We start from the raw sequence: 14,433 nt of genomic DNA on the forward strand, positions 1-14,433 counted from the left end.
GCTTCCGGGAAGATGGCGGAAGAGTAAGACGCGGAGATCACCTTCCTCCCCACAGATACACCAAAAATACATCTACACGTGGAACAACTCCTACAGAACACCTACTGAACGCTGGCAGAAGACCTCAGACCTCTCAAAAGGCAAGAAACCCCCACGTACCTGGGTAGGGCAAAAGAAAAAAGAATAAACACAGACAAAAGAATAGGGACGGGACCTGCACCAGTGGGAGGGAGCTGTGAAGGAGGAAAGTTTCCACACACTAGGAAGCCCCTTCCCGGGCAGAGACTGCGGGTGGCGGAGGGGGGAAGCTTCGGAGCCGCGGAGGAGAGCACAACCACAGGGGTGTGGAGGGCAAAGTGGTGAGATTCCCGCACAGAGGATCAGGGCCGACCGGCACTCACCAGCCTCAGAGGCTTGTCTGCTCACCCGCCGGGGCGGGCGAGGCAGGGAGCTGAGGCTCGGGCTTCCGTCGCAGCACCGGGAGAGGACTGGGGTTGGCGGCGTGAACACAGCCTGCAGCGGGTTGGTGCACCACGGCTGGCCAGGAGGGAGTCCGGGGAAAAGTCTGGAGCTGCCGAAGAGGCAAGAGACTTTTTCTTCCCTCTTTGTTTCCTGGTGCGCGAGGAAAGGGGATTAAGAGCGCTGCTTAAAGGAGCTCCAGAGACGGGCGCGAGCCGCGGCTAAAAGCGCGGACCCCAGAGATGGGCATGAGACGCTAAGGCTGCTGCTGCCGCCACCAAGAAGCCTGTGTGCGAGCACAGGTCACTATCCACACCCCCCTTCCGGGGAGCCTGTGCAGCCCACCATTGCCAGGGTCCCGGGATCCAGGAACAACTTCCCAGGGAGAATGCACGGCGCGCCTCAGAATGGTGCAACGTCACGCCGGCCTCTGACGCTGCAGGCCCGCCCCGCACTCCGTGCCCCTCCCTCCCCCCCGGCCTGAGTGAGCCAGAGCCCCTAAATCAGCGGCTCCTTTAACCCCGTCCTGTCTGAGCGAAGAACAGACGCCCTCCAGCGACCTACACGCAGAGGCGGGGCCAAATCCAAAGCTGAGCCCCTGGGAGCTGTGAGAACAAAGGGAACGGGAAATCTCTGCCAGCAGCCTCAGAAGCAGCGGATTAAAGCTCCACAATCAACTTGATGTACCTGCATCTGTGGAATACCTGAATAGACAACGAATCATCCCAAATTGAGGAGGTGGACTTTAAGAGCAAGATTTATGCTGTATAGCTTTGCTTCCACCATTTGTCCTAGAGTTCTATCCGTCCGTTTTTTTTTTTCTTTTTCTTAGTAATTACTTTTTTATTTAAATAACTTTATTATGTTTTATCTTACTTTATTTTATTTTACTTTATCTTCTTTCTTTCTTTTTTCTTTCCTTCCCAACCTCCTTCCTTCCTTCCTTCCTCCCTCCCTCCTTTCTTTCTTTCTTTCTACTTCTACTAATTCTTTCTTTCTACTTTTTCTCCCTTTTATTCTGAGCCGTGTGGATGAAAGACTCTTGGTGCTGCAGCCAGGAGTCAGTGCTGTGCCTCTGAGGTGGGAGAGCCAACTTCAGGACACTGGTCCACAAGAGACCTCCCAGCTCCACATAATATCAAATGGTGAAAATCTCCCAGAGATCTCCATCTCAACACCAGCACCCAGCTTCATTCAATGACCAGCAAGCTACAGTGCTGGACATGCTATGCCAAACAACTAGCAAGACAGGAACACAACCCCACCCATTAGCAGAGAGGCTGCCTAAAATCATAATAAGTCCACAGACACCCCAAAACACACCAGCAGACGTGGACCTGCCCACCAGAAAGACAAGATCCAGCCTCATCCACCAGAACACAGGCACTAGTCCCCCCCACCAGGAAGCCGACACAACCCACTGAACCAACCTTAGCCACTGGGGACAGACACCAAAAACAATGGGAACTACGAACCTGCAGCCTGCAAAAACGAGACCCCAAACACAGTAAGATCAACAAAATGAGAAGACAGAAAAACACACAGCAGATGAAGGAGCAAGATAAAAACCCACCAGACCTAAAAAATGGAGAGGAAATAGGCAGTCTACCTGAAAAAGAATTCAGAATAATGATAGTAAAGATGATCCAAAATCTTGGAAATAGAATAGACAAAATGCAAGAAACATTTAACAAGGACCTAGAAGAACTAAAGATGAAACAAACAACGATGAACAACACAATAAATGAAATTAAAAATACTCTAGATGGGATCAATAGCAGAACAACTGAGGCAGAAGAATGCATAAGTGACCTGGAAGATAAAATAGTGGAAATAACTACTGCAGAGCAGAATAAAGAAAAAAGAATGGAAAGAACTGAGGAAGTCTCAGAGACCTCTGGGACAATATTAAACGCACCAACATTCGAATTACAGGGGTTCCAGAAGAAGAAGAGAAAAAGAAAGGGACTGAGAAAATATTTGAAGAGATAATAGTTGAAAACTTCCCTAATATGGGAAAGGAAATAGTTAATCAAGTCCAGGAAGCACAGAGAGTCCCATACAGGATAAATCCAAGGAGAAATACGCCAAGACACATATTAATCAAACTGTCAAAAATTAAATACAAAGAAAACATATTAAAAGCAACAAGGAAAAAACAACAAATAACACACAAGGGAATCCCCATAAGGTTAACAGCTGATCTTTCAGCAGAAACTCTGCAAGCCAGAAGGGACTGGCAGGACATATTTAAAGAGATGAAGGAGAAAAACCTGCAACCAAGATACTCTACCCAGCAAGGATCTCATTCAGATTTGCTGGAGAAATTAAAACCTTTACAGACAAGCAAAAGCTGAGAGAGATCAGCACCACCAAACCAGCTTTACAACAAATGTTAAATGGACTAAATGCTCTCACCAAAAGACACAGATTGGCTGAACGGATACAAAAACAAGTCCCATATATTTGCTGTCTACAAGAGACCCACTTCAGACCTAGAGATACATACAGACTGAAAGTAAGGGGATGGAAAAAGATATTCCATGCAAATGGAAACTAAAAGAAAGCTGGAGTAGCAATTCTCATATCAGACAAAATAGACTTTAAAATAAAGACTATTAGAAGAGACAAAGAAGGACACTACATAATGATCAAGGGATCGATCCAAGAAGAAGATATAACAATTGTAAATATTTATGCACCCAACATAGGAGCACCTCAATACATAAGGCAAATACTAACAGCCATAAATGGGGAAATCGACAGTAACACATTCATAGTAGGGGACTTTAACACCCCACTTTCACCCATGGACAGATCATCCAAAATGAAAATAAATAAGGAAACACAAGCTTTAAATGATACATCAAACAAGATGGATTTAATTGATATTTATAGGACATTCAATCCAAAAACAACAGAATACACATTTTTCTCAAGTGCTCATGGAACATTCTCCAGGATAGATCATATCTTCGGTCACAAGTCAAGCCTTGGTAAATTTAAGAAAATTGAAATTGTTTCAAGTATCTTTTCCGACCACAACGCTATCAGACTAGATATCAATTACAGGAAAAGATCTGTAAAAAATACAAACACATGGAGGCTAAACAATACACTACTTAATAACGAAGTGATCACTGAAGAAATCAAAGAGGAAATAAAAAATACCTAGAAACAAATGACAATGGAGACACGATGACCCAAAATCTATGGGTTGCAGCAAAAGCAGTTCTAAGAGGGAAGTTTATAGCAATACAATCCTACTTTAAGAAACAGGAAACATCTCAAATAAACAACATAACCTTGCATCTAAAGCAATTAGAGAAAGAAGAACAAAAAAATCCCAAAGGTAGCAGAAGGAAAGAAATCATAAAAAGCAGATCAGAAATAAATGAAAAAGAAATGAAGGAAACGATAGCAAAGATCAATAAAACTAAAAGCTGGTTCTTTGAGAAGATAAACAAAATTGATAAACTATTAGCCAGACTCATCAAGAAAAAAAGGGAGAAGACTCAAATCAACAGAAATGAAAAAGGAGAAGTAGCAACTGACAATGCAGAAATACAAAAGATCATAAGAGATTACTACAAGCAACTCTATGCCAATAAAATGGACAACCTGGAAGAAATGAACAAATTCTTAGAAATGCACAACCTGCCAAGACTGAATCAGGAAGAAATAGAAAATATGAACAGACCAATCACAAGCACTGAAATTGAAACTGTGATTAAAAATCTTCCAACAAACAAAAGCCCAGGACCAGATGGCTTCCCAGGCAAATTCTATAAAACATTTAGAGAAGAGCTAACACCTATCCTTCTCAAACTTCCAAAATATAGCAGAGGGAGGAACACTCCCAAACTCATTCTATGATGCCACCATCACCTTGATACCAAAACCAGACAAGGATGTCACAAAGAAAGAAAACTACAGGCCAATATCACTGATGAACATAGATGCAAAAATCCTCAACAAAATACTAGCAAACAGAATCCAACTGCACATTACAAGGATCATACACCATGATCAAGTGGGGTTTATCCCAGGAATGCAAGGATTCTTCAATATACAGAAAACAATCAACGAGATACACCATATTAACAAATTGAAGGAGAAAAACGATATGATCATCTCAATAGATGCAGAGAAAGCTTTCGACAAAATTCAACACCCATTTATGATAAAAACCCTGCAGAAAGTAGGCATAGAGGGAACTTTCCTCAACATAATAAAGGCAATATATGACAAACCCACAGCCAACATCTTCCTCAATGGTGAAAAACTGAAAGCATTTCCACAAAGATCAGGAACAAGACAAGGTTGCCCACACTCATCACTATTATTCAACACAGTTTTGGAAGTTTTAGCCACAGCAATCAGAGAAGAAAAGGAAATAAAAGGAATCCAAATCGGAAAAGAAGAAGTAAAGCTGTCACTGTTTGCAGATGACATGATACTATACATAGAGAACCCTAAAGATGCTACCAGAAAACTACTAGAGCTAATCAATGAATTTGGTAAAGTAGCAGGATACAAAATTAATGCACAGAAATCTCTTGCATTCCTATACACTAATGATGAAAAATCTGAAAGTGAAATCAAGAAAACACTCCCATTTACCACTGCAACAAAAAGAATAAAATATCTAGGAATAAACCTACCTAAGGAGACAAAAGACCTTTATACAGAAAATTATAAGATACTGATGAAAGAAATTAAAGATGATACAAATAGATGGAGAGATATACCATGTTCTTGGATTGGAAGAATCAACATTGTGAAAATGACTCTACTACCCAAAGAAATCTACAGATTCAATGCAATCCCTATCAAAGTACCACTGGCATTTTTCACAGAACTAGAACAAAAAATTTCACAATTTGTATGGAAACACAAAAGACCGTGAATAGCCAAAGCAATCTTGAGAAAGAAAAACAGACCTGGAGGAATCAGGCTCCCTGACTTCAGACTATACTACAAAGCTACAGTAATCAAGACAGTATGGTACTGGCACAAAAACAGAGATATAGATCAATGGAACAGGATAGAAAGCCCAGAGATAAACCCACGCACATTTGATCACCTTATCTTTGATAAAGGAGGCAGGAATGTACAGTGGAGAAAGGACATCCTCTTCAATAAGTGGTGCTGGGGAAACTGGACAGCTACATGTAAAAGTATGAGATTAGATCACTCCCTAACACCATACACAAAAATAAACTCAAAATGGATTAAAGACCTAAATGTAAGGCCAGAAACTATAAAACTCATAGAGGAAAACATAGGCAGAACACTCTATGACATAAATCACAGCAAGATCCTTTTTGACCCACCTCCTAGAGAAATGGAAATAAAAACAAAAATAAACAAATGGAACATAATGAAACTTCAAAGCTTTTGCACAGCAAAGGAAACCATAAAAAAGACAAAATGACAACCCTCTGAATGGGAGAAAATATTTGCAAATGAAGAAAGTGACAAAGGATTAATATCCAAAATTTACAAGCAGCTCATGCAGCTCAATAACAAAAAAACAAACAACCCAATCCAAAAATGGGCAGAAGACCTAAATAGACATTTCTCCAAAGAAGATATACAGACTGCCAACAAACACATGAAAGAATGCTCAACTTCATTAATCATTAGAGAAATGCAAATCAAAACTACAATGAGATATCATCTCACACCATTTTTTGGCCATCACCAAAAAATCTAGAAAGAGTAAATGCTGGAGAGGGTGTGGAGAAAAGGGAACCCTCTTGCACTGTTGGTGGGAATGTAAATTGATACAGCCACTGTGGAGAACAGTATGGAGGTTCCTTAAAAAACTGCAAATAGAACTACCATATGACCCAGCAATCCCACTACTGGACATATATCCTGAGAAAACCATAATTCAAAAAGAGTCATGTACCAAAATATTAATTGCAGCTCTATTTACAATAGCCTGGAGATGGAAACAACCTAAGTGTCCATCATCGGATGAATGGATAAAGAAGATGTGGCACATATATACAATGGAATATTACTCAGTCCTAAAAAGAAACAAAATTGAGCTATTTGTAATGAGGTGGATAGGTCTAGAGTCTGTCATACAGAGTGAAGTAAGTCAGAAAGAGAAAGACAATACCGTATGCTAACACATATATATGGAATTTAAGAAAAAGAAATGTCATGAAGAACCTAAGGGTAAGACAGTAATAAAGACACAGACCTACTAAAGAATGGACTTGAGGATATGGGGAGGGGGAAGGGTAAGCTGTGACAAAGCGAGAGAGAGGCATGGACATATATACACTACCAAACGTAAGGTAGATAGCTAGTGGGAAGCAGCCGCATAGCACAGAGAGATCAGCTCAGTGCTTTGTGACCGCCTGGAGGGGTGGGATAGGGAGGGTGGGAGGGAGGGAAGAGATATGGGAACATATGTATATGTATAACTGATTCACTTTGTTATAAAGCAGAAACTAATACACCATTGTAAAGCAATTATACTCCAATAAAGATGTAAAAAAATAAAATAAAAATAAAAAATAAAAAAAATCTAAAAAAAATAATAATGTGTGAAAGAGACAACAGTAAAAGAATTGTACAGCATCTTGAAGGACTATTCATCAGATGCCTTTGCCTGTGGCTTTAGATTCTCACACAAGAAAGCTCTCAGGGATATTAGACAATAAGGAATCTCAATCAAGAAACACATTTTCATAGATATCCACTGACATCAAAAGATAAGGAAATGAATATGCATTTATATATTTTAAGATAAAATGAAGCACTTTGAAACCATGCCCCAAAGGCTTAATAGAAGCTGGCACCTTAATAGAAGTCCTTGAGTGTATCTTACAGAACAGCAGATAAGGGAACAGCTGATAAGGGAACAGCTTATTAAAACCCCTCTGTTCGTAACCTGCCTTTGCTAATCAAGCCTACTTTAGTTGTTTTTTTTCTTTCTTTAATTGCATACCTTCCAAGCTTCATATAGCCTAGGTAATATATCACCAGACTTCTTAACCACCCCTATAGATTATGTCTTCATCGTATGGGTCCCTATAGTAATGGAGGCGGGGGGGTGGGCAGGGCTTAAGTTGTTTTTCAGAAACTGGAGTTGGCTCCTGCCCAGTTAAAGCAGGCCAAGATTGTTTGGGACCACCGACCCCAAAACTGGGACTGGGCAGGTGTCCGATCAGTGACCTTTTGACATCAGAGGGCCAGAAGCTTCACCCTCAGATCATGCTAAGCACCTCCATTTTTGAACACGCAACCCATGAATAAGCATGTAACCCAGATACTCTTGCACAGAACACTGATTACCTCACCTTTTCCCCACTTCCAATCCCGTTAGTTCATGCCTAAGACCACCCGGCTTCTTTTATCCCATAAACATCTCAAACCCCTCACCTCTGGGGAGGTGGATCTGAGGCTTGTTCTCCTGCCTCCTCTGTTTGGCTGCCTTGTGAATCAACTCCTTCTTGGCTACAAACTTGGGCCTCTTAGCGCTTAGCTTGCCTGGTTCAGTAACAACTTGAGGCAAGTATGTATCATTTTCCTTTATTTAATCAACATTGAGTAGGTGCACATGGATTGCAAGAAACTTCTTCAAAGTCTTGTTTCATCCTAAAGTTTCTATGAAATTTGCATACTTCACTCAGTATGACAATCTCTAGGTCCATCCATGTTGCTTCAAATGGCATTATTTCATTCTTTTTTTATGGCTGAGTAATATTCCATTGTATATATGTACCACATCTTCTTTATCCATTCCTCTGGACATTTAGGTTGCTTCCATGACCTGGCTATTGTAAATAGTGCTGCAAGGAACATTGGGGTGCATGTATCTCTTCGAATTATGGTTTTCTGTGGATATTTGCCCAGGAGTGGGATTTGTGGGTCATATGGTAGCTCTATTTTCAGTTTTTTAAGGAACCTCCATACTGTTCTCCATAGTAGCTGTACCAATTTACGTTCCCACCAACAGTGTAGGAGGTTCCCTTTTCTCCACACCGTCTCCAGCATTTATTGTTTGTAGATTTTTTGATAATGGCCATTCTGCCAGCTGTGAAGTCATACCGCATTGTAGTTTTGATTTGCATTTCTCTAATAATAAGTGATGTTGAAGACAAGTATCATATGATATCGCTTATATGTGGAATCTAAAAAGATGGTACAAATGAACTTATTTACAAAACAGAAATAGAGTAACAGATCTAGAAAACAAACTTATGGTTACCGGGGAGAAGAGGGGAAGGGGTAAATTGGGAGATTGGGATTGACATATACACAGTACTATATACAAAATAGATAACAAATAAGGACCTACTGTAGAGCACAGGGAACTCTACTCAATGTTCTGTAATGGCCTATCTAGGAAAAGAATCTAAAAAAGAGTAGATATATGTATATGTATAACTGATTCACTTTCCTGTACACCTGAAACTAACACAACATTGTAAGTCAACTATACTCCAATAAAAATTAAAAATAAATTAAAAAAAGAAATTTGCACCCCATTCTGTGGTAGATATTAATACTTCTCACAAAATACTTTTAGTTCTTCTGGGCACGTAGTAGGATTGCACTTCCCTGTCCCTCTTTGAAGATAGGTGGGTGTCTATGACATGCTTCGGCCAATGAAGTGTGTGTGGACATGACAGGTGCCACTTCCAGATAGCTGTATTAGGATCTAATCCATGATTTACTGTAGTTGTCTTTTCTTCCTCTAAGACAATAGGCAAAGTTCTACAGAGAGACTGCTCCTTCAATCCAGATCCTATTATGAAGACAATGTGAAACACAGGCCCTAGCTGACCATCATGGATGTGTCCCATGAATAAGAAATAAGCCTTTTTGTTTTAAGTCACCAAGACTGGAAGTTTTTTGTTATCAGAGCATAATCGAATCTACCTTGACTAACACATATTCCATGATGCATCTTACTCATTTAAATACAAAAATATGTCCCCCTCCAAATTTGCAGATACACTTAGCACCCCAGAGAGACACACCACATCGATCCAGTGACTGTGTGTGCTGCCTTCACTTTCGTCCCATGTGAGAAGCATAGAATCAGAAGCTTTGGGACCCCTTCAAATGCTGATGTTATGTCATGCTGTGTGTGAGGAGAGAACAGGCACCCGTGAAAACTGTGTCTGTGTCACTTAACTAAACCAAATAAAATGAAATAAATTTGATTGAAGAGCTGTTATATCTGATTGTGGAGCAATTGATTAGATTTCCATAGAGTCAATCTGATTTCATTGTTACTGCTTAGTTGTCTTAATGAGGGAATTGGATTGCACAGTGATCCAACTGATCATTTTGGCAATTGGCCTGCCAACTGTTGGCCATTTAGCCAGAGCACCACTGTCTGACCCTAGGACAGGATGTGTAATTAATTCACTTGAATGTTGAATTCAAGCATTTTTTCCTACAAGCTGCTATGTGTCAAGTACTGTCATATAATGAAAAATATTTATCAGTTGTAAATATTTAAAATGTACAGTCCTCCCTGAATACACGCCATACCAAGAAATCTAAACATTGTACAATGCTATAAACTTTGACTGGATCAAGCTTCAGTTTTAAACTCTGCTTCCCTGTAGGGCTTCATTCCAACATTGCTTAGGATCAAAAATAGATTGTTCCTGCCCCTTAAAAACAATTGATTCTGATTCCATTGATTCAAAGTGAAACTACTTTTGCAATCGTGGAAGAAAAGACTCTGGGCTCCAGGAGACCAGTGACTTGTATATTTTATACATTATTGTGTGCACTCAAACAATGCCTGAGTTTGTTGTAGGTACTTAACAATATTGGAAGAATAAATGAATGAGTAATTAACTAATGATTGAAGAGCCCCAATATTCCTTTATTTCAGTTATTTTCCAGAAGTGAAAGAAGTGCTCTTCTGAACATGTGAAGCAATATAACTTCACAGTTAAGTTCTATGGCTTTGCAGTTTGTTGAGTCTGAATTTGATTTCTGATTTTGCCATTGTTGCAAATTGCACTTTCAGATGTTCACAATATCTCCCATTCCACACATTCTTTTGCAATATGAACTTGACACGCCCCCATAATGAGGTAGCCAGTTTCTCCACTTTATTGAATCTGGGTGAACCTTATGACTGGTTTGAGCAATACAATTTAGCAGAAATTATGATGCACCAGTTACAGATATAACCCTTAACTGGCCTGACAGTTTCTGCTTCCTCCTCTTGGAAGCCAACCACCAGGTAAAAAGCACAATCCTTTGAAATCCAGCACAAGGTTCTGGATGATGAAAACATAAAGGGATACTTTTTTTTTTTTTTTTTTTGCAGTACGCGGGCCTCTCACTGTTGTGGCCTCTCCCGTTGCTGAGCACAGGCTCCGGACGCGGAGGATCAGCGGCCATGGCTCACGGGCCCAGCCACTCCGCGGCATGTGGGATCTTCCCGGACTGGGGCAAGAACCCGTGTCCCCTGCATCGGCAGGCAGACTCTCAACCACTGCGCCACCAGAGAAGCCCAAGGGATACATTTTGAGAGAAAATTGGATGGATTCATTATTGGGCATGTTGAAATATGCCTTGCCTTTGGGACACACAATTTTAGTGGGGAGTTGACTTTTCAGGTTTGAAACTCAAAAGAAAGATATAAATTGGAGATATAAATTTGGGAGTCAACAGCAAATAGTTGGTGACTGAAAACATGGACACAAATGAGAGTATCTTTTCAAAAAGCATATAGGATGAGAAAAGAAAGTGGGTTTGGGGCATAAATATGAGCAATATCATCATTTAAGAAAAGGGTAGGGGGCTTCCCTGGTGGCACAGTGGTTAAGAATCCTCCTGCCAATGCAGGGGACAAGGGTTCGAGCCCTGGTCCGGGAAGATCCCACATGCTGCGGAGCAACTAAGCCCGTGCGCCACAACTACTGAGCCTGCACTCTAGAGCCCATGAGCCACAACTACTGAGCCCACATGCCACACCTACAGAAGCCCACATGCCTAGAGCCTGTGTTCCGCAACAAAAGAAGCCACCACAATGAGAAGCCTGCGCACCGCCATGAAGAGTAGCTCCCACTTGCCACAACTAGAGAAAGTCCGAGCACAGCAACAAAGACCCAACGTAGCCAAAAATAAATAAATTAAATAAATAAATTTAAAAAAAAAAAAGAGTAGGGAATGAACAACCGCAAAAGAGATAGGGAACAGAGGTCCAGAAAGGTAAGTGGAAACCCAGGAGAGTTCTGTACCATAGACACAAGGGAAGGGGGTTTCCAGAAAGAAGGTGTATTCGTCTGAGTCAAATCCTGCTGAGATGTGAAGAGAGTTGAGGACAGATCTATCTGGAAAGGCTGGAAAGCTAAAGTCTCCATCTGCCAGTCTCCCTTGCAGCTAGGGTTTCACCAGTTAGATGCACTTGCTTGAGATTTAGAAAGTGGAACAGAGCAATCTTTCTGGAGCTTTTGGTTGCTTCCCTGCCCTTTGATGGTACATTTATGAAAGCTGTCACTCAGTTCTACTTCTAGAGGACACACAAGCCAATAATGTCCTGATTATCAAGGCCATCAAAAGCCAAGTCAAAAATGGTGAAAATGCTTTTTAAAAGACAGTATGGATATGATGCAACAACAAATGCTGCTGAACTGAAGGTCCACAGAGTGACTCTCCATCAGGCTTTGAGATCTGGACATGCCACACGAAGAGGCTCTGCAGTATCATCAGTATTCAATTCAAATAACAAGACCCAGTTAAGCTGTGAAATGCATCAGTTTGCATTAACTTACTCTTTCAGCAAGGAGAGCTGAATATGGAGAAGCAAGGTGGGGAGAAGGAAGGCTGGGCATGCAGAAACCCAGCTCCAGTGATGCAGCAGGGCTTTGGGCTGTGGAGATGCTACAGCAGCAGATAGATTAGTGAGAGAACAGCAGACAGACTCAGGCTGGCTTCTGTTGTGCCTCACAGAACTCCCACAGATGGCTGAGAAGGTACCAAGTTCAGCAGATGGTGGTTGGTGAGTGGAGCTAAAGGATAATGCTCACTTCTAAGGTGTATAAGTGCCCTTGACAAACACCAGACTTTTCAGCTGCTATAACTGGGGACAATTTCCAAAAGAAATCTAGAATTTACAAAGTCTTCCCATTTAATATCTCTCTTCCACAACTGTCTACTGAGAGACAGAGGAAAAGGAATTAATAATCTCATTTCTCCTTGGGCTAAATCGTGGCAAGGCTAGGTTGAAGAATTTCCCAAGGTCCTAAGGAGAAGTGATCTTAAGACTCACATGAGTTGCTAAATAATTCGGAGGAGACCTCCCCAATACATATATAGTTGTTTACATTTTTTAAAGGACTCTCTCATTTCATGCTTGTCACAACCCTGGAAGGAAAACAAGGCATTTCCATTTAACAGATGAGGAAACTGAGATCCTATGGAGTTTGACTTAACCAGTTCATCTTAAAAACAGCAGAGCAAAAGTAGAACCTTGCTTTTCTCTCTCCTGGCCTTCGGGTGAATTCTGTAGATTGAGATGAAGCACACTGCAGCTTGATCTTCAAAAGTTGGAGCTTGCACAGTTACTAAGCCTGCACAGTTCATGGAAAACAACCAAGAGACACATTCTGGGATAGCCTGGGACTTCAAGGTCAAGAGAAATATTCAGTGCTGTTCTAACCAAGCTGTGTAAGGAACAGCTAATTTGACTTGCTGAGAACATGATAATATGCAAATATAGTACTGGAGTTAATGGTTCAGCATTGATGATTAGCAAATATTTCTTTGTAACCCAAGTTTTCCCAGTCTGGTGTGGGGCTGGTCTGGAGGCTCAAGAGGGTCACGGGTGTCCCTAAGAAAATGGCCATTGCTCTCATGTGTTTCCTCTCTGTGGGTCCCCTCTCACCTCCTTGAAACTGAAATATAATGAAGAATGTGCAATCATTTTCCACTAATTTTCCCTTTGCCTTTACCAGAGATCAGAGTTTTGGCATCTTTATTGTATCATTAATTTTAGTTATGTTCTGAACATGGAATAAGGAGGTCTTCAAGGCTACGGGTGACTGACAGTGTTCAGACAAGTCCAATCAAGCTTCTTATGTTTGGAGAGTCTTGGAAAGATAAATAAATCACTGAAACTTTCATTATGAAAACCGCCATTTGGCCGAGGCAATGCTTCTCCTGGGAAAGCAATGAAGATTTATGTCAGGAGGAAGGGGACAGTCAGTAAAGCAGCCCCTGGCAGGAGTAGGTTCCCACTGTGGACTGAACTGACCTAAGCCTCCAGCTGAACTCTAAGCGTGCCCCTGTTCTCTGTCTCCTCACACCCCCTTTGCAGTTTTTTTTTCCCTTGGTAAATCTGTGACCTGAAGATACTTCCTTCACTCATGTTGCCGGCACAGGCTTCTGGTGAGGAAACAGTGTCCAAAGGCAATCAATCGATAATGATTTGGCCAACACACCTACCTGCTGTTTGATTCCCAGGACCTCCCACTACCCTGTGTCTGCCCTTAAAGCTCCTGTCTTCTCCCAGGAGTCCTTTCTATCTCCTTTCTAGCCTTAAGACAAGTGAAAATGACAGGGGGTTTCTAGTTCTTTAGGAATTCCCACCTGGAGCAGTTCCCATCCTTCCATGTCCCTTGTTCCTGTTCCCTCCCTACACCCCAAGGGCATCTGTGAATGATGCTTATGAAGATCTCTGAGGTCACTGGGAAGATCAAGGAAATTTGCATACACATTTGCATAATTATTAAATACACATATGCATAATTATTAAATGGAATTGAGGAATTACTGTTAACTTTGTTTGTTAATGCCATGGTGGTTATATAATTTTCTTAAATGCCTGTAAGTTGGACATATATTCTGAAGCACTTACAGATGAAATGGCATAATGTCTGAATTTGCTTTTAAAATAAAGGGGTAAGGGGTAGGTCAGTCAGGATCTTGTCAGGAGACAGAATCCACGCCACGTATTGTAACAGAGAATATACC

The 14,433-nt window shown here is 41.2% G+C and overlaps 1 long non-coding RNA gene across 3 annotated transcripts in view; it reads right to left on the reverse strand.

Annotated features, from left to right (window-relative positions):
* LOC141278268 (uncharacterized) overlaps nt 1–14,433 on the reverse strand; it is a 283,972-nt gene that overhangs the window by 195,106 nt on the left and 74,433 nt on the right. The window contains exon 1 of one of the 3 annotated variants that reach the window (XR_012330657.1): nt 402–830. The exons of the other annotated variants lie outside the window; for them this stretch is intronic. This is a non-coding gene — a long non-coding RNA (uncharacterized lncRNA). Of the gene's footprint in view, nt 1–401; nt 831–14,433 lie in introns of those variants that run through there. 3 annotated transcript variants of the gene reach the window in all.

The sequence above is a fragment of the Tursiops truncatus genome, chromosome 3 (genome assembly GCF_011762595.2).
Source record: "Tursiops truncatus isolate mTurTru1 chromosome 3, mTurTru1.mat.Y, whole genome shotgun sequence".
Taxonomy (NCBI): Eukaryota; Metazoa; Chordata; class Mammalia; order Artiodactyla; family Delphinidae; genus Tursiops; species Tursiops truncatus.